Consider the following 20932-nt stretch of genomic DNA (forward strand, 5'->3'; position numbering starts at 1 on the left):
TCTGTATTAGCCGTTCCTGATTCTGTAACATAAAAACCGTATTGGAAGCATTAGGACCATTAGAAGCTGTTTTTTGTATCCGAGAACCTCTTGTCCCCAACCTTTATGTTATCTATTCTCAACAGCAGGATAATGGTTGTTGGGTGTCATTAGGTAAATGTTATGGTGATGCCACTTGCCTGGGATCACATGCCAGAGTTGTATCATCCAGCACACTTGAAGGCACTTTTCTTTTTATACAGGGCTCCAACTCTCCACTCTCCCTCGTCTCTCTCTCCAACCTCGCACGTGACTCTCTGGCACCTTTCGGTTGCCGCGTTGTGTGAGAACTTAGGGAAAGTGTGTTAGATCTGTGCAGAGATGTCTTATCACCCCTGGCTCCACTGGATCAAACTCACTGGCCCAGATGCCAACTCAAGAGTGAATTATCGTTGAGAGGGTGCCTGAGAGAGATGGAAATAGACAGAGAGGAAAGAGGGGGGAGGTGAGAGGTAGAAATGTGTTTTATAGAGTGGGTGCCCTTTTTGTATTGATTAGCATTGTTTTGGCTACAGATGGAAATTAAATTGTTTTCTCTCTCCTTTAGTTCCCTCCTGACTTGCTTCTTTTTTTTTTACTCTTTGCACTTGCTGACCTTCTTCCCACTCATTTTTCTCCTGAGCTGAACCTGTGTAGGCAATCTTCATCACTAGCTGTAAGACTGATTGCTTTACTCTCTCCTCAAGCAATTACTTTTTTCGAAAAGTCACAGGTAAGTTTTGCTCATTAGATTTTCTATCCATTAACTAATCCTGACACAGCCCTCCAGAGCTCACCTATGTCTCTGCAAAGTTCTTCTTAAAACAATTGATTTTTTTTCCCCCAAAACTCTTTATCTGCTCAATTGCTGGTCTAATATTCTTCTATGATAATAGGAACCCAGACAGAGATGCGTAATCCACAAACGTGCAGTCATTCCAGTCTCATGCGCCTCACAGGTGTCATGATTTTGCAGATAAGTATTGGAAATGAGACCACTTGACCTCGAAACGTGATAGCGCTTTTGCAGTAGCGGCTCCTTTTCTCAACGCGTCTGGCTGTATCAATGGAGCCCACACGCATGCACCGCATGCAGCCCGCTTCGCCTTTAAAAACATATTGATTTCTCTCTTTCACGGGGAGCTTAACGCGATCGATTGCAGGGGCCCTTTCAAGATCAGCGCCAGTATAAGCATCTCTTCCCCTAACGCACATGCTGCCTTTTCCCCTCAGGTAATGATTGTCCTTGGTCTGGGGGAATAGTTTGTCTGCATTTAGAAGAAGTGTTTCTCTTTTCATCCAATCCATCTCCCTCCTCCTTGTGTTACCAGCGCTGTGGTTAGGTATGGAACATGAATTTACTTACTGAAAAAAAAACAAAAAACGAATCAAATGCAGAGCACACCTTCTTTGACCTTTTATTATTAAACTCTTTCAGATTTAGCACCTCCTTTTTCCACCTGTTAGTGGTTCCACATCTTTGTGCATCTGCATTCCAGCATGTACTCCATTTTCTCTAAGGTTTTTATGCAGACATTTCCCACTTTAGATGAAATAAGATGCTTTTTGTAGTGGCCTGCCAGTTTCTGACATCAGTCTGAATAAAGTATGACCCACACTTCACTTTCGTCTCGGTTGCTTGACAGCTTTCATGTCTGCTTGTTTCAAGTCACCACATAACATCTAAATGAGATCAAGATCTGGACTTTGACTAGATCTAGGACTTTATAGCTAATGATTCTCAGCAAGCCCTTGTTGGATTTCTTGGCATGTTTTGGGTTATTGTCAGGCTGCAGGTTCTTGTTCTTTTTTCAGATTTTCGAACTTTCCTCAGGAACAGTAGATTCATAGCCGATTCTGTGATGGTACACGGCCAGCAAAGCATCTCCAAACCACGACACTTCCAGCCCTGTGCTTCACAGTTGGTATGCTGTTGTTTTCTCGAATTACTATTTCCACATTTGTTCAAAACATGACCTCTCTTTGCGTCCAAATAATTCAATTTTACTAATTTTACTCATTTGTTTAAAAACAAAAAAACGCTATTCCAGAAGTCCTGCTCCTTGTCCTCTCTAGCAAACATTAGTCTGATCTTCATGTTGCTGATCGAGTGTAAATATTTCTTTGCATCTCTCATGAAAGTTTAACTTCTGCTGTCTCTTTCTGATTGTACAGACATAGTTTCATATGAACAGTATGAAGAACCTGCAGTAGTAACATCTCTGGGTTTGTGAGGAGCTCTTGCAGCATCTTGCAGTCTTCTTTAAGGGTGAACCTTTTATCAGCTTTATCGCTTTCTGAAATATTCCACATGTGGAGCATAGAGGATTTCTAAAACATTTGTCAAATCTACACTAAGCTATTCTAATATTTCATCCGTTACTGCAAATAAATGCCTGACTGTTTGTGCTATGAAGAATGACCCTACACTTGATTATTGATATAGTAGGAAACAACAGAGTGGTTTATTTGTTTCCAACTAAGTTGTCTTGGACCAAAAAAGAAAAGTTTACTCAAAATGCAAAAGTTGATTTAAACCAAAGGGAAGTGAAGTAGTTCCAGTTTTCAGTGGGTAAAACTTTGAAATCATCTTCATCACCAGAAGATGACTAAAAGTTGAATTGCGCTGTAAATCTTGTGGATGATGTCATTCATTTCTTTATTCTCTATAAATACTGTAAAACTTGGCAACAGCTCTGTTTTTCTCTGAGCACTCTTGTTGCTTTCTCAACAAGAGTGGAAGCAGCAATACTGTCATTTCCCACATTTTGATTACCTTTATTTTAGTTCCTTTATTTTATTCCCTTGACTACAGTCTAAACACAACATCCACTTCTGCTGCAAAAATCATTAAAGTATGTTGTGATTAACCTTCACAATAAATGAAAAACTATCTAAACTATCTAAATAGATAATTGAAAAATGTTTGGAGAGAATAAAGCGATTGTCCTCAGTTTTCTTATTGAATGAGTTTGTGTTCTTAGTGTCAATGGGGGGGAAAATAACTTTCTTGAATCATTTATATGTCCTCCCTGCTCTTTGGAAACTCAGCTATGAACATGAAACTCTCACTACAGAGTTTCAAATATTTGTGGTATGAACAGGCTTTAACATTATTAACGCAAATATTTTATATGTATAACATAGTTTTTTTTCCCCCCAGTGCATTCCAAATAATACAATACCTTGGAAAGTATTCATATTCTTTTAACCATTTCATATTTTGCTAGATTGCAACTGAAACACTTCTATGTATTTTAATGGGATTCTGTGTGATAGACGAACATAAAGCAGAGCGCAGATGTGAGGTCGAATTTTAAAACGATGAATAGTTGCCAACCGTTCTACTATAGAGCTGAAAGTATGTTTGTTGTCATCATGCCAGAAGGTGAAGCCGGCCTCAAATCTCTAACAGGTTTGTTCTGCATTCAGCTCTTTCCATCGTCCCATAGACTCTGACCAGCTAAATCAACCCTACAGCATGACGCCTCCACCACCTTGTTTCAGAATGGAAATTGTGTGCTCAGAATAATGCATGGTGTTAGTTTTGCTTAACACATGTCTAAAGATTCTTCCAGAGCAGTTGTGGATCTCTGCAGCTCCTCCAGAGTTACCACCGGCATCTGTGATTCTTCTCTGGTAATGGTCTCCTTCCTGACCCATCAGCGCAGGTAGGCGGCCATGTTTGAACTCTGTTTGATTCTATTGCTAGCTGAGCATAATTGTTTGAGCTGGATCTTAATAAAGGTATAAAACAAAAGGGGTCTGAAAGTAAATGAACACCACAGATTTAGATTTATTTGTAGAAAATATTTAAAACTTATAATTTTCCTCCACTTCAGTTATCCTCTGGTTTGTCTTGATCTTTCATATAATATCCCAATGAGACCAGGAGATGTACATGGTTCTAATGTGATAAAATTTAAAAATGTTCAAGGGGTATAAATACTTTGGCAATTTGATGTATGTAGTCATAAAATGTACAATTCCCTGTAGCCTTAGTTGAAGTAAACATGCTTTAAATCTCATTTATAATTTAAAGCTCAGCTGAGTATGCCTTGGGTTTTACCATGATTAAGACCTAAGTGTGCAGATCTACTAATGATTTAATTCAGATGTTTGAGATTTATAATGTTTTAAATTCACATGATTTATCTTGAGTCTGTGCTTTTCTCCCGAAAGTCGAGTGCTGCATGTGAAACTCCTTGCAATGTGCAGAACAATTAAATCTCTGCCGTGACAAGTGGTGCGTTCTCCTATGCCCCCACTGGCCTACTATCGACTCGCAGCTCTCTCTCACACCCCCGCTCCCCCCTTCCCGCCTCCTGCTGTCTCAACAATTAAATCAGTCAAGGTGAGTAGACTTTCCATTCCTCTTTAATAAAAAAAAAAAAAACAGTCGCTTTTTTTTTTTTTTTTGCAAGCAACCTTTTGCAGATTTGTGAGATTGTGTTGATCTTAAACTTGCATCCGTCTGACTTCATGCTTTCATGATGTCATCATGTAAGTTCATATTTCAAAAGCAGTCCGTTTTAGAGTAGTTCCTCTGCAAACATTGACCGTCCACGCAAACTTGGCGCGTGCATCCACCGCGAAAAACAGATTCTCACTCTGTTTTGGTCATCGTTTTTGTGTTGTACAACATATGTATTTCTAAAGTTGATCCTTCAGAGCCGTGAACAACCAAACCTTTCCCCCTCCCCCATCTGTATTTCTCTTTCTGCCCCTTTTTGCCCCTCTGTCCTGTTCTGTGTCTCCTGCAAGCTGACTCTCTTTCCTGTGTGCTGGGGGCCAGCAGAGGGGAAGTACACAAGGAAAGAAAAGCACTCCCTGAGTTCAAGTGCACAGGCTTTAAAGACACAGCTGGCTTCAGCAAACCCGACCGATCGACGAGGGAAAATCAGCCGTGGAAGGGCAGAATAATACACCACTGACAACGTGGTGGTGTACGTAGAGGCGGTATGGGAATTGTTTTATAAAGAGAGGAGACATTTGAAAAAAAAAAGAAAAGAAATCCCAACAGGAAAACTGAGGAAAAATGTCTCCTCCCCCTTTTTTTTTCTCCATATATACTCCCTCCCACCTTCTGCTCCCTCCCTCGCTCTCTCCTTCGTTTCTATCCTGCGTACATATACACACTCCCACAAACACGGTGACTGATGTCTTTCCCTTCTCAGGCCCGCTCCGATTTTCTCAGCAACCCTTTCTGCAGCTCCCAAGACTTTCCATTTGTTCTCGGGTGAAGCATCCGGTGGAACTGGTTGTGCAGAGCTCTGGCACATGCTGTCCCAGATACACACTCAGCAGCAGCAGCAGTGGATCAGCGTGCCTCTCACTTTACCGCCTGTGACTTTATCCGCTGCCTTTCCCCTCCAGCGCTCCTCCTCGCAGGACCGACTTCCTTTGTCCATAAGGCATGTTTTCCTTTCAAAGTGCTGAATGCCAAGGGATGAAGAACAGACAAATGGTGTTTGGGGAGAAGATAGGGAGGCATCAGTGGATAAAATCTGACATTACTGGAGTGCCGTGGAGATGCCAGAGTGCAAAACGACTTTAAAAAAAAAAACACAAACGAGACTAAGAATGAGGGAACGGAGAGGAAGAATCAGATTGGAGTCGGGGAAAGAAGAAACTTTGGAAAAAAGGTAAAAAAAAGAGAGTAAATTAACTAATAGCAGTTTATTGTGAGCTTGATTTACAAGAAATATATTCGTAGCTCTGTTTTTCTGTGTTTTCTGGTTTTCGCTGTGTGCGTTTTTGTGTTCTCGGCTCTGTTTGGTTTTGTCCTTTTCCTCCCTCCCGCCTTGCAACATTTTCCCTCTTCCCCAGCTGTTCTCCCTTAGCTGAAAAGGCATGTTTGCCTAAAGAAAACTTGTATGAAATAAGTTCAGTTCTAGCTGATGGCTTGGTGTTGGTGCTGGGGCCCAGATAGGAACGATGAAGGAGAAGGAAGAGTGAAATTTTGCCGCTCCGTTATTCTTTCCCTTGTAAATTGTTACTCTGCTATCTCTGTGTCCTGTGAGTGGTTTTGGACTTGTGTTACTTATTCTACTTTCTGTTGATATGAATCTGAAGAATGACACAAAGTATTCGAATCATTCGTCCGTCATCCTCCCCGCCTCGGAATCGATGCGGCCCACCCCTCTACTTCCCGTCTCTGTTTGTTTTTGGTCTCAGTATGCGTTCCCCGTTATACGGCTAGAAACTAAACATCATCTCTGTTCTTCTAAACATCCACAAACACTGAAAGTAGCAGCCTGAATCCCCTAATGCTTTATGCCCAAGCCTGTACATGACATGATGAAGTGTGTTTGCAAACCTCCCTCCATTGTTTCACAGGGACAGACGTTTTTGAGGAAACCTTCTCATCTACGTTGATGCTCCTAATAAGATTGCCCATCTTCATCTCCAAATGTAACAAGCTCTCACTCTATTCAAACTCTCGGTGATTATTGCTCTGCCATTTACCACCATTTGGCAAAGAGCAAATGTGGGGTGTGTTCTGATCAGTGGGTAAAACATTATCAAGTAATGTTAGCTCGATGATTTCAATAGATGGTGCTAACAAGATTGAACTCTAGAGAAATGCCAGAGAACATGCTGGAGAAGTTTCTCCAGGTTTTAGCAACATAATAACACAGCATGACCCTCCTGTACCTAATGTTGAGCGCTGCTGGTCAGCTGCCTCTTCTAGTTTTCAATTGTATATATATTAAAAATAAATAAATTTAGCTTTTTGGTAACATTTTTGTTTTGCATATTGTGAGCAGTCATGGTTTGTAAGCTGAAGGAGTGTCACCCATTACTCTGATTAAGGTAGCAATTCTTTAAAACTACAGGTGGAAAGCTACAAGCAGTGCATATGTTAATCCAGATATCCAAGTAGCTAGCCTGAGTAATTAACCAGATATTAGCTCATTATGCTTATGTGACTCTATAAATAGCAAAAAGTATAACCACTTAGAAAACAAGAACAACATCTCTATTTTTCATTCAAGTCTCAGCATGAAAACCACAATGATAATAAATGTAGGCTAGAAATAACAGAAGAAATTAAGTCATCGATATGACGGATTATTTTAGCAGCAGAGGGAACAATTGTTGCTCCTCTATTTTAAATTAAGATAATTCCTTCATCTTATAATTTTAGCTTAAAATTTCTCTCTACATGCTGGTAGGTTTGTCCTGTTATCTCGCCACGGCAGTGCAAGGTGGCAGGACCTCTGCAGGGATAAAATGTTGTTCCTTTCTCATCCAGCTCTTTGTAAACTATCATTTTGACCTCAAAACACCTGAGTTTGCAGGTAAATCTATTGAGGTTTTTTTTCTAAATATCCTCTTTTATTTTCTTTTTCTATCTCTTTGCTATCATTCCTTTGTAGCTTTTGATACATGTATGCAAGTCACGAAGCTGCTTTGAAATAAATATCTCCATTCTGCTAAGTTTGTGAATCGAAAGTTACGTTTATCCAAAACTACAAGAGCAATGAATATGTCAGGGCAATTGAGAGCTGCTCAGAAAGCTTTGTTCATGTGATAACATTTGAATTGTAAAAGCTTTTCAGACCTTCAGCTCATCTCAACAGGACTGCTTTCATGTAACAATGCTATACACTTTGGCAGAAATAATGGATTGCCTCGGATCATTTTAGTAAAATAAATAAATAAAAATAAAGAACCCATTGGGTATGTTAAACCTTTTCAACTCCACGCTGCCACTCGCTGCTCCCCAGCACATCTAAACATCAGAGTGGACAGAAAGGCATTTATGTGTTTCACTTTTTGAAACATAACTCGCCCTTCGCTATCAACTATGTAACTCGGATGTGAAAGAGACGGGAAAAGTCTGCTGTGTGGGAAAAGGGCCACACACAGCAGGCTCCGAGGTCCGGCACGGAGAGAAAGCGCCGCACAATGTGACCGCTGTAGATGTACGCAGCCGCTCTCTCACGGCCAGAGTGAGAGCCGTTCCCCCTGGACTCGGTGTTCCAGTTGCATCAGTGTTTGTCTGCCTTCTCGAGGACACGGGGGCTGAAATGGGGCTGGAGCAAAAAGCTCCATCTGGATACCCAAAGGGCTTCTCTACATTATTGGAACAGCACTAATACTCTTTGTCTCCGTTGCGCTAAAGTCCACTACCAGTTTAAATCTCTTACGTTGTGTTTGGTTCTGATACAAGAGGTTTATTTGTAATAAATGAAATGTATCACTTTCTAATTTGCATTTAATTACACTCATCTGGCAGTTGCAAACAAGTTGCTGCTAACCGTAGTTATGTTATAAAATGGGATGAGAGGATTTAGATTTGATAAGCTGGCTATCCAAAGCACACCCGGAAGTCCACGTTGCTCAAAAAGAACAAAATTAAAGGTTTTGAAACGGCTTAGTCAAAGTCTTGACTTAAATTTGAATCAGATTCTATGGTTTAACTTTACACAGAAAAACCCATATTATGGTTGAATTAAAAATAATTATGAAAATAAGAGTTGAGTCAAAATTCCTTCTGAATGAAGTGAATGCCAGTGTTTGCAAATGCTTGATTGCAGTCGTTGCTGCCAAGGTTGTGCAGCCGGTTATTAGGTTTAGAGGCCAATTACTTTTTCACGGGATTGTTGTCTGAGATTAAAGACAACAATGCTTTGATCTCTGACAACAATTAAGTGTGTTAAATGTTCCCTGAGGCTCTTAAGTGTGGTGGAAAAAAACCAAACTAAAAGAAATCAGTAAGAAAATAGAAAATTCATTTTCTCTGATTCTAAATTAATATCCTATTAATTATTTTAGTTATAACAATGTCATCTCTCGTATTTATTTGTTTTGTTTTCCATACTTGCCCACAGAATAACCCACAAACTTCACTGTTTTTCTGTTGTTTCTTACTGAGAAGTGAGGGCCGCTAGCAAACCTGCACTCTGCTGTTTCATAGACATGCCTGTTGCTTGCCTACTGCTGTTTTAAAGCAGCATTAGTTTAAAAACAGGAACAGGGTGGCACTACTTTTCCACAATTGACTGTCTGTCTGTTTTTCAACTGGAAATATTCCCTCACTGCTGTATTTGTCAGTCTTGTAATTGAGAGAAAAGTGCAGCAGGCTTCAGTTGACCAGCATTATGCAACAGGTGTGGGAGGGGCAGCGCTGTGTCCTTTGTTCCCCATAGCTGCACAAAACTCTGACCACTTCTGAACTTTACCCGGTACCTGGTAAGGACCTTAAACAGTCTTAGTGATATAAAGGAAACGTCGAACATTTATTTTATTTCTAAAAACCTGCGTTTACTTTTATTCCCCACCGATGCTTAATGCAATCCTCCAGCGTACAACACAAACACAGTTTTAAATCTTCACCTTCAAACCTATTTCTTAAAGTCCAAGTCAGTGTGGACTGGCTCTATCACACTGAGCTTTATGTACTATAGCTTACAAATACTGCAACTTGTCCTGTACTATGTAATACCTGACTTATCTGCTTACTTTGTGCTTGTTTTTGTCAGTTTTCCCATTCTAGTACAGTTCCACTGTAACAGAGTAACTCACTTTGTTTAAAATGTTTCATGATTGTTAAATAGTCTCTAAGTCTTTTATTTTTCATAAGCTAGAGCAAAAGGACTCTGTCATTATATTAAAGAAGATCATTTTAAGCTGCAATAAATTAAGACCAAACTACATGGCTACAAGGGACATGCAATTGTACTATGTGAATGCCGAGTGTTAGGTGGTGTTGGAGAAAAATCATTTCCCTTTCTTGGTGAGCATTTCAAAAAGGCCTGACAAATTGAAATATTCCTCTCAGCAAGCATTTTTGATTTTTAGATCCTACAATTCAGCATGACCCAAGAAAACATGAGGAACTTGAGAAAAGGGTGTGTGCCGTTTCAGTGAAAGAGCAAGTCAGAAAATATTTTCTGATCCTATTTAGACAAATCAGAAATGTTTCACGAATTATAACTTGTTGATTTTGGCACCAAAGAAAGAAATCAAAACGGAGAAATTAGCTGATGCAAAAGTGACAATAAGGTAAAGCAAAATTTGCCCCGTATTGGTGCAGGAGTGCAACCGTACATATAAGTCAGTTAAATTTGAGGTTCTTTGTTCTCCACTGACATAGTGCAGCAAAAACAGGACAAAATACAAGTGGGCTTTACAAGGGGCTCTAAGAAATCTTCACAGTAAAATGAAAGACATAGAAATGTCCATCTTGAGCTAATGGAAGGTCATAGGTCATTCAGAAAACTGTCTATGTTAAAGATCTGCCTACAATATGCTGCTACACAGAATGAATAATGAGGGTTTGTTTTAGTCAACTTGACCTTCTTGTATATTTGTGCACTGCGAACACATAATCAGTTCTTTATTTCAAACGTTTGACGTGGGGAGTCTCTTGAGAGATATGCACGGCAGATTTGTTACATAATTTCCTCATGCTTCATTTGAAAATTACTTGATATTTATGGCCAGTTGTTCTACTTCTAGTTTGATATGACAGAAGTGCAGCTGTAGCTTAAACTACCATCTCCAAAATCATAACACATCAAACCTCTAAGCAGCAGAAGGCGACATCTTGTCTTGTCACAGTTTCACCAGCATTGGATCGTGACTGCAGAAAACCTGTTCTGGTCTGATGTATCTCAATTTGAGCTGCAGCATTCAGGGATAATACATCGTGTCACAAAGCTCAAACCATCTTAAGCTGGTTATGCTAAACATGACCATAACTAAGTGCTCTCCAAAGCCTCTGGATCTTGGGGTAAGAGAGCACTTTTTGGGATGCACATGGCAGGAGACTTGCGTCATGGATGTGCATCCAAACAATGTGCAGCAACGGCAAGATGCTGACAAGAGTCTGTAAGAAATGCTTCCAACATCGAGTTAAAAAGTGTCTCAACCCGATACTAACAAGGTGCAATAAAGTGGCCATTGAAAACAATCATTCATAATAACACACCTATGTGCAACAAAATCCCGCAGATTGCCCTTCTGCGGGTGCGAGTTAATGTTTTCCACAACACCAAACAGTGTTGAAATTATTTCCAGTAGGCGAGTCGATATCAATGAATAGCTTCCTGGTGGGTTCGCCAGGTGGCCGCCTCGTGTGCTCAGGAGCAGGCAGAGGCGGCAAGGTGGGGGTTAATATTTGCAGGCTGCAGGAATGTGTTTGGAGTCAGCAGCGAGAATTCCTCAGTTTTGCATTAGTAGGTCACAGTGCTGCCTCTTAGCTCTCCCATATCAATCCCCTCCTGCCTGTCTCCTCTTTCTTTCTGCACATCTCTCATCTTTATTGCCACGTTCTTTCCCATCTCATTCTCGATGCACATCTTTTTCTTTTTCTGTGCTCTCTCCCTCAACTTTTGATCCTCACCATTTCCCCTCTCTTCTCCAGCGCCTTAGATGTCAGAGACATCCTTAGAGCCCCAGGAGTTGGGGGTTGGGGGGGAAAAAAGAGAGAGAGATAGAGAAAATGTCTGAGTGTACTAATGTTAGTGCAGGGTCCTCATTTATGATTTATGGGGCAGGTTTCTGACATACAGTCCTTGTTGATGATTAGGTTTCGTCGTTGATTGTTTTCATCTGTGTTTTGCTTTGCTTAAGTAAATTAGGTTTTTAAAATAAGTTTATGTGAAGGCGTTAGAAATTCACAGTGAACCCTACCCTGCTGACTGAAAGGACTCATTGACTAGTTTGTATTATAGATTTGTTGCAGAAACCTATTTTTCCTTCAATTAATTTATTCCCATTCATCTGTGTCTCTTGCTTTATGGATATTGATTGGACTAAAATATCTTTCTTGTCTCTAACTAAATAGCGGCATAAATTAATCCACTTGAACATATTTTTTAAAATTACTTTACATAAGGTTGGGTGAGATAGAATTGAATCCTGTGAGGATTTGGCAGCCCTGCATCATTCACAAGAAAAACACACCGCAAAAGGCTTTACAGACGAACTCGCTGTTATATGAGAGTAATAAAACAAATATGTTTTGTATGCTTATGCGTTAGGTGCTGACATGTTGTTTTCCTTTTATAAATGATGCCGAAGTTGATGAGTGCGGTATCAAAAATAGATGAAGGGTCAATGAAATATTAAAGAAGCCTTTTTTTAGAGCTTCTCCTTTGGTTTGGATATGACTGAAAATGCTTTCTCATCTGACATATAAATCTGACATCTCCCTCAGACCAGGTCCCACAGTAATTAAATCATGCTCTTGGATGACGTGCATCCATTTACCTCTGGTTAAAACTAGAAAATCATTTCAGAAAGGAGCATCGCCTTGACAGTCAAACCAGGTGATGGTCGTTTGATGGTCTGGAACTGTTTTACTGCTTCGAGACTCAAACCCCCCCCCCAACAAAAACAACTTCTGGATTGATCTAGTCACAGTCCAGAGTTAAATCTGATTGAGATTCTGTGGTATCACCTTAACCGGGTCATTTACGTATGAAATGCCTCCAGCGCAGCTGAATTAAAACAACTCTGCAAAAAAGAAGGCGTGAAAATTTGTTCTTCAGATTTATTGCCATTTTTGACTGTTAAGAGTAGAGCAACCCGTTATGTTTGTACGGTTGGTTTGCGCAGCTTTGTTTCTCCTATATGACATGATCTGAAAACTATTTCTTTGTATTTACTTTGGTTATCACGGACTGATACACCGAGTATAATCTGAAGACAAAAAAGCAAGATCTGAAAAAATGTGAAAGGGCGCAGATACTTTTTCAAGGGAGGTTGCAGCTAATGTACGAATGGTACTCGTTACATTGAGCTTTCTTGTTTTTATGTCAGTGCTGATTTGAAATGCAGAAAGATAAAAATCCAACTCTGTTGATATAATTTGAAAAACAGCAATGTCACAGAATGCTGAATGTTTTTCCGAAAACTAAGAATCTCCACTTTTTTGTTTTTACAACCAAAAAAAGGGTTTTAAAAGTCACAGCTGTGGACGTCCTAATGCCAAACACACATTAAAACACTCTTTTGTGTTTTCATTACAATAAGAACAAACTGTTGATGAAACCCTGATTTTGAGCTGCTGGAAATTATCTATTGTTCTTTATTTTTGTGTCAATATAGGATTGTAACCTTGGTGTTGTCAGTTGCCTGCAGGTCAAAATAGTTCTTGTTTGTCACTCAGTTTTTTTTGTTTTTTTTTCTATTGGGTGCCAAACATGTTGCCATAAAAACAATTTAAAAGTGGTGGCATCATCTTTGAAATGCTTGAATAAATGTCGTCCACCAGGCCTGTGAGCAATCTTTATTTCACTCAGTCAAGACAGACAGTAGCTGTTGCTTTCTTTTTTTACTTTAAAATAAGAGTCTCTTATACGAATCTAGGTTTTTACAAGGTCTTAAAAAAGCATGAAAAGTCTTAAAATTCATCATGTAAACTTAAGGCCCTATAAGCTTTTAAATATGCCTAGATTTTTAATACTAACACTTAATTCATTGCTTCTTTCTATTTTTATTTCAATCGAATGTATTTGTTTTGTGCGATGTTTGATTATTCTGTATGTGGTGCTCTGGAGGAATTTGTACAAAATTAGTCCATGATGCAATAAGGCAGAGCCTGACCGAATCGTGTCAAAAGGAAGATGCAATAAAAAAACACTGCAGGGCTTCTGAAAATGGCATTCTGGATGTCTAAGCAATTAAAATCAAACAATTACTGTTCTATTATTTTCTAAAAGTGTTTTTGGTCAAGGGAAGATAAAGATTTTATGCTTCTTTGCCATCCAGTCTGAAACCTGTCATCAGCAGCCCAATGTATGCTGCAGTTTTGGAAATTGGCTAAACTCGTGGTGACAAGGCCAAATAAAAAACATTAGTTTAAGTTGACAGGCATCGTTACCTTATGTAAAACAAGGAATAAGTAAGCTAAATAATTTTTTTTTTTTAGGTCAATCAAGCTCCTGTTCCTAATCCATTTAGATCTCAAATTTTAATGGGAACTGAAAGTCTTTCAAAACTAATAAGCTTAGCATACTGACAATTCTGAAATTTGTAGAAAACACTCACCTCATATCTCCTAATGACATATGTTATTAATTTTGATTTATAAAAGAAAATATAAAGCCTAAAAAGTCGACAAAAATAACATTGTCGACCAACAAGACTTTTGTTGGTCAGAAAGTTTTGCCTTTCTGAAAAACAACACTGATACTCACACTCCTCCCAGTAGGTGGCGGTAATGCCTTTTAAAGTTCGTTTACCAACTGAAAAGTTGATGCACAGAAGGTGGAGTGACTCAAACTTTGGTGTCGGCTCAGCGAAAAACATTGAAACATTGTCGAAAGCACAGACAACAGAGCAGTTTGTTACAAAGTCCTGCTTGGTTCACCAAGAAGTCTACATCTAATATGACTATGAATGTGAATCTGTTTAAAATGTCCTTTGTCAACCAAAATGTAGTTGAAAACTCGTTGGTATTGTGTGAAATATTATTTCATAAAACATGATTAATTTACGGTTAAATATTTACAAACTTCAAATGAGTGAATAAATTTGACATTTAACAAGATTGGGTTTTTTTGTGGCTTTTCTAAAGCAAAGATCAAATATTTTTTAAATCATTTTATCTTTAATCACTGTGCCACTAAAAAGAACACCTTTAGTTTACTTGAAATGACTCTCGCTATTCAATTAAGCAAAGAGGCAAAAAATATGTAAGTCAGATTTATGCACTTTAAGCGTATTAATTTACTGACAGTGGTTTGAAGTGTCACTATATCTCCTCTGGTAACATATTGATGGCATTCACAAGGCTCTCCATTACACTTTGCAGTGATAGACATGCTCTGCGATGGTGTTGGAGGTGTCAGTGATGCCTGCATCACACATCGTCTCCCTCGAGCGTGCCAGTTCTCTGGTGCCAGACAGAGAGAGGAGGAGGAGGAGGAGGAGGAAGGGAGAGCGTGGTGTGAAGAAAGTAAGGGAAAATAAAGATGAAAGCTTAAAGAAATAAAGTTGTTCAAGAACTGGAGACAAAGTGGGTTTGAAGTGAGACAAAAAGCATCGAGAAATGAGGGAAAGGGTTTCATGCCAGAAAATAAAGGAGGTGAAGGGTTTATTTTTGCGTTTAATGCCAGTCAGATGGGCCAGTATTATGTTGTTATGGTATTATAGACTTGGCAAAAAATACCACGATTTCACAGTATTCAATTCAATTCAGTTTATTTATATTGCTGCATTTCACACAGCACGTCATCTCAAGGCACTTTACCAAAAAGTAAATTGAATTGTTATATACGATCCAAATTGCTCATATAAAACCAATGTTGGGTGTTAATGGGTAATTTGAACATCCATCCATCCATCCATTTTCTAACACCCTTGTCCCTGGTGGGGTCTGCAGGGGTGCTGGTGCCCATCTCCAGCTAACGTTCCGGGCGAGAGGCGGGGTTCAGGTCGCCAGTCTGTCACAGGGCAACTAATTTGAACAAAAATTGTCTAAATATTATTTAAAACAAAACATAAAAGCTATGTTAATTACAACTCGTGAAGGGACTTTATTATTTAATTGTAATAATAGTAATTCATTTTATATATGATTGTTTCTAAGTTCTCAAACAATATAAAATCAAACAATGCAACAAAAAGACCAAATCCACTTAAAAACCTGCACTAAATGTATTGCTTTTAAATATTCAATATATATTAGATATGATGTATTTTCACTACGGTGGTCTTACACTGAAACTGAATTTAAATTCATCTCACTACTTGTGAGTAGAGTGGAAATTTATGGTTAATTTTTCAAAAATATTTTTATTTGAAAACACCTACTTCCTAAGTCACTACCATAAATAAAACTTATTTTAGACAGATTAAATATTGGCATACTCAGTAAAAGTAGTGTAATGTTTCTTTATCCATTTTAAACATGGACATTTATACATTTTTGGAGATTAGATGAAGTCAAATTATTTTTTAGTCCAGGTTGATACCTGTACCAACCTAAACCTGGTTATTGAGTCATTTGTGCTTTATCGTTTTGATAAATTAAGCTTCACAACTGTAGCTTTAAACCTCTGTTACCTTGATGAGAGTGATGGGTGGTGCTCCTTTAGTTTCCATGCCAACACTATCATCGTTTTTGCAGCTGGAAATGCTTCAAAGCAATCAAATTCTTTTTTCTTGTCAACAGATATGCATAGTTGCCTTTTTCTTTTTTTTTTGTACTGTGCAGTAGGCCTGTCCTGATAAATTTTACTGGACGATAAATTGCCCCAGAAGTTATAGCAATAAGTGATAATATTGTTGCTTACAGACAATGTCCAAGCAATATAATGGTAAAGGCATAATAATGCAACAACACATTCTCAAAGGCTAATACACTTCAAATTTTAATGAACATTTAACACTGGAACGGGAAGACATGTTAAAATATACAAAATAAACAACAGAAAAAAATAAAATGAATTACGAACTCTTTGTAAACTAAATTTTCCTTCAAAAAAGGGGGCGGGGGAAACATGTTAAGACCAGACTAAAGACTTTTATCATCCACTTTTGGGTAGTAAGAGAAAAATGATAAATCACGCAAATGAAAATGATTGAACTCATTTTAATTTATCATGCAATTAATGGATTTACTATTTATTGTGACAGGCCTACTGTGCAGTAACAGGTGGAGGAGGGGCACTACTGTCCCACTCAGTGCTCCATAAGCCAGAGAAAACGCCTTTAACTTTTGCATTTTCTCTCATCAGATGGACTTTGAAGGGAACCTTAGTATAACTTCACACGGCTCAATAAAACTTTTAACATCCTTGTCGTGCTTCTGAGAATCACTTCAGCAGCTTCTCTGATCGAACGCAATGTCAAAGCAACTTTAACAAGTCAGGGATGAACAGGTCCATAGTGGAAGGGAAACCTGCTGTCTCCGGCTGCTCTCTGGTCAGCGTGGGTCAACAGGGTCACATTTGTAAGATGAAAGGAGAGGCTCCGGTTGGTTGCTTCCAAAGGGGGGAAGGAGAGGTCAGGAAGTGGCCCCAGCACAAACACCAGACTCATTGTTCAAGTTCAAGGTAACACTGAAAAGGGTTTTCATTCACTTAGCTCAGCCTGTGACGGGTCTGCGGGTTTTTTTTTTTTTAAAGGGGGCTCATAATTGGAGGAAAACATTGCCCTTGGCATCGTCTGACGCTGGTGTCGTGCTGATATAATTGTAAACTAATTATGCCACTTTTATCTATTTAATTAGGGGGTTTGATGCTGACCTGAGGGGGTGGCTGGGGAAAGGGACAACAGAAAAGTTTCTTAAAATGTAAAATGTGCTCAGATGTGACCTGTGCTCAGGTGCTCCTTCAGACAATGAACAAGGTCACAGCCAGAGGGTCAGGTGTCAGCCCACCTTCTCTCCTCCATCCCTCTATGTTGTGTCTGCTCACTCGTCAGCTCCTCATTAAGTCCTCACAGGGGAATTTCCTGTTCGCCTCCTTTGCTTCCCCGTTTCTGCTCAAAATGGAGCAGCGTATTAGCTCTTTTTACAAAGCATGAATAATTAAATCCTTCACAGTTACTGTGCTGACGATGGGAACCAACGGCTTAAAGGTTGTAACCACACGCCAGGAATGCAAACTCCCCTTAAAGCAGAACCGAAGCAGCTGAAATTGCCAAACCTTTGCAAAGTCGAGGCTTGTAATTGATGACTTTGTGCGTTCAATAAAATACAGTACAACACACAAACACACACACGCAGAGAAACACACTGGCAAATAATTCAGCGTCTGACTCACTCCCTTTAACAGAAAGTCAATAACAATACAGGAATGATTAATCAGCCTCTCGGTGGCCCCTCCCTCACTGCTCACCACCTTCCACTCTCTCTTCTCAACCCCTCTCGCCCTCTCTCAGGCTCACTATCGATCTGAATGCATTTGCTTCCCATTTATCCGTTAGCATCCCTCCCCCCATCGCGTATGCGCTGCCACTGCATCGAGCGGCCACAAAGAACCTTTTTACTCAGGAGTGTCTTACAGGGGCGCAAACGGCACACACCGATGCGGCGTGCACGCCCTCCTACACTCTTGCGGACTCTGCACTTGGCCGCATTGCACCGAGGGATTTGGCTTGATTATTCCAGGGCCGCGTTGTAGTGCAAATTAGGAGGGTCCATTTCACAGTGCAGGTGCATTACATGTGTGTGTATTTGTGTTTGTATGTTGCACACACACACACACACACCCACGCACACCCCCACACACACACCCCTACACACTAGCCTTAGGACAAAGCGGTGTTCTTAAAGGTTTAACTGACTAACTCCCCCCCAACCAGATTTCCCCCAGCTCCCCTCTTGCCATTCTGGATGGTGGCACACAGGTTGCCATGACACCAGACTGTTTTGTCTGCCCTTTGACCTCTTTAAGGGGTTCTGTGGTAAATCAGGCATTACATGAGAGGGCCAAATACAAGAGTGGGGTGGGAGGGAAGAGGGCGGACCGCGTTTCCTCTGTAAAAATGAGGTCCAAAAGGTTCCTCTATACATCCGCTTTGTACCGAGCGAGAAGGTGGGGAGCCTCCATGAGGCTCGCAGCGAAACAAAGACACATGTGCACATGAAGGCACGGCAGCGCTCTGCAAGGGTAAATGAACTAAGCTGAAGCTCCCAGGAGGTGGGGAGTTATTATGCTCATTGTGCAGTTGGCCAGCTAAAGCTGTTTGGCTGCTTCTTTTGAAGTTATATTTATCAAGCCAGAGCAGGAGGCTTAGCACTCGGAGCTGGTGTGCGGCTTTGTCCACGCTGCAGAATGTCTGCATGTGTGTGTGTGTGCGTGTGTGTGTGCACAGAAATAGCTTTCAGATTTTGAGATTTGAACACCCTCAAATGTGGATCTAAATAGTTTTGACAGGAGCAAATTTAAGCTGCCGTTTTGCCTCCAGTAACGTTTTTCTCTGGCACCTTTAAGCAGTGAAACTTTGAAATGAAGCTGTCTGACAGATTGACCCACTGCAGGTCATGTTGGGGTGATTTGGGTAATATCCAAATTGCATCAATTATTAACAACACTTAAGGAGCACCAAACAAAACAAATTGAGCATCAAATAATTATAATGTAACCCAGTAGCTTAAATGTCCCTTTTACTCTATTAATTCTCCTTATTTATGGGTTATAATTTTCTTTTTTTATGCGCTGTATTCTCTTTGTTTCACCTACTTTATGTATTCAATTAACCGTCTTCATGCCTTGTTCTGCACACTTTATTTACAGAAAAAATGTCGACTTTAAAAATTTTTTCTAGTATCCAAATTATTTAAAAGGCAAAGGTCATTAAAATTCAGTTTGACAGAAAGATTATTTAAAACAGACTTATTATGTGAGCCGCTCATGTAATTTATTCACTGCTGGTTAACTTTGACTCCTTGTTCTTTGCAGCTTTACTTCTTTTTAACGTTTATGCCTGATGTTTTTTTGTGTGTGTTTTTCAGCTGGCTTCAGCTCCAGCTTTACAAGGCGCAGGCCATGATGTAAGTGATCTCAAGGTAACATCTTTCCGGAATATTTCTGTGCAATTTCTCGGCATGAAATATTTTTACGCAATACACAAACAGACACCGAACAGATTAGACGGCTGTATTAATGATAATGGCTCATGGGAATTTGGCCAGACTGACCCTCAAGGAAAATAATTAATTTAGGAAGAAAGAAAAAAAAAAGATGGAAGGAAATAAGAGAGGCAGAAGCCAAAAGAAAAGAGGAAAAGACAAGCATCAGACTTTGGTTGCAGTCGGTGTGACTGTACAATCTTTCCAGATAATTTATGACCGTGCTGGATATTTTTTATCTTTTGGGTGACAGGCAGGGGATTAAATATGCACTCCAAATGTCCATAACATATTCAAGCTCTTGATCTGAGAATTTCTTTCCCGACAAAAGATTTTGCCGAAGACGCTCGATAATCGCACGGGTACAAAAAGCTTAAAAAGCAGGACATATTCTGTGTGATTAGTGCTGCTACTAAATTTAGTCTGTTTAATAAAGGCAATTAGATACTACTATAGATTTTACTTGTTTGAAATTGCTGTCTAAATGAGTTTTCTTATGTTTAAGTTGCATTCTAATAACATCTGATGTCTATGTCCTGCTTTTATTGTGTTTTGCTTTTTATCTTTTTTATCTTTTAATGTATGTCAAGTTTTTCTAGCACATCGTTTTGAGAGGTTTTAAAATGTTGATGTGACATTGACAGGTAAAAAAATAAATAAAATGCATATTGTACTCAGTATGGATTTTTTTTGTTTGTTTGTTTTACCCTTGTCTACATGTTTGCAAAGCAAAACAACTGCTGTTTGACCCTGGCAGTATGCTCCAGTAAAACGCACAAAAAATCTGACAGCAGTGAATTAAGACGTTAAAAAACGCTCATGCAGTATTCATAGTCTCAGTTCTCCTTACATATTTAGTCGAAACTGACAGCTTGGTTGGCGGTGTGCCTAAAATCTTATCCGTAAACTAGCACAAGCTGCTAATTTTAGGCTGTGTTTACAGCAGATTGTGATATCTCTGAGGAGCTTTGGACCATAGATCTAAATATATATTTTGCTCTTGAATTAATTGGCCAGAAATGATTTCATCTAAGCATGTTTTGCAGCTGACGCGGTCGTGTAGGTATTAATCATTTAGTAAGCTGCTGTGATGCATCTCATGAAATGTTGAGGCAAAGGAGATGATAATAATTTGTATCAACATACCAAAGTCGGTTGCCCTACCAAGCTTTCTTTTTTTTTTTTTTTCCTGATTGCACCCCCTCCGCCCCGTCTTCAGTGCCACATCAGGCACATTCTTCCAGCTCGCGTTTGATTGGAATCTCTGAAAGGGCGGCGTTACAAAAGGCCACTCACACACCAATCCCTGCCTGCGTAAACTGACAGCTGTGCCATGGCAACAGTTTGGCGAGTTGCCAGGCTCTCCAAGTTGCC

General features: G+C 39.6%; 1 long non-coding RNA gene across 4 annotated transcripts; it reads left to right on the forward strand.

Annotated features, from left to right (window-relative positions):
• Positions 1–2553: 2553 nt before the first annotated feature.
• On the forward strand, positions 2554–19843 carry LOC116717932 (uncharacterized). Of its 4 annotated transcripts, XR_004338847.1 has the most exons (5): positions 2554–3689; positions 4201–4372; positions 4783–4977; positions 5196–5663; positions 19442–19843. It is a non-coding gene; the product is annotated as an uncharacterized LOC116717932 (long non-coding RNA). The 4 variants fall into 4 exon arrangements; XR_004338846.1 differs by having other exon boundaries at positions 2557–4372; XR_004338848.1 differs by having other exon boundaries at positions 2557–4372; positions 4817–4977.
• The last annotated feature ends 1089 nt before the right edge of the window (positions 19844–20932 follow it).

This window comes from Xiphophorus hellerii, chromosome 3 (genome assembly GCF_003331165.1).
Source record: "Xiphophorus hellerii strain 12219 chromosome 3, Xiphophorus_hellerii-4.1, whole genome shotgun sequence".
Classification (NCBI taxonomy): Eukaryota; Metazoa; Chordata; class Actinopteri; order Cyprinodontiformes; family Poeciliidae; genus Xiphophorus; species Xiphophorus hellerii.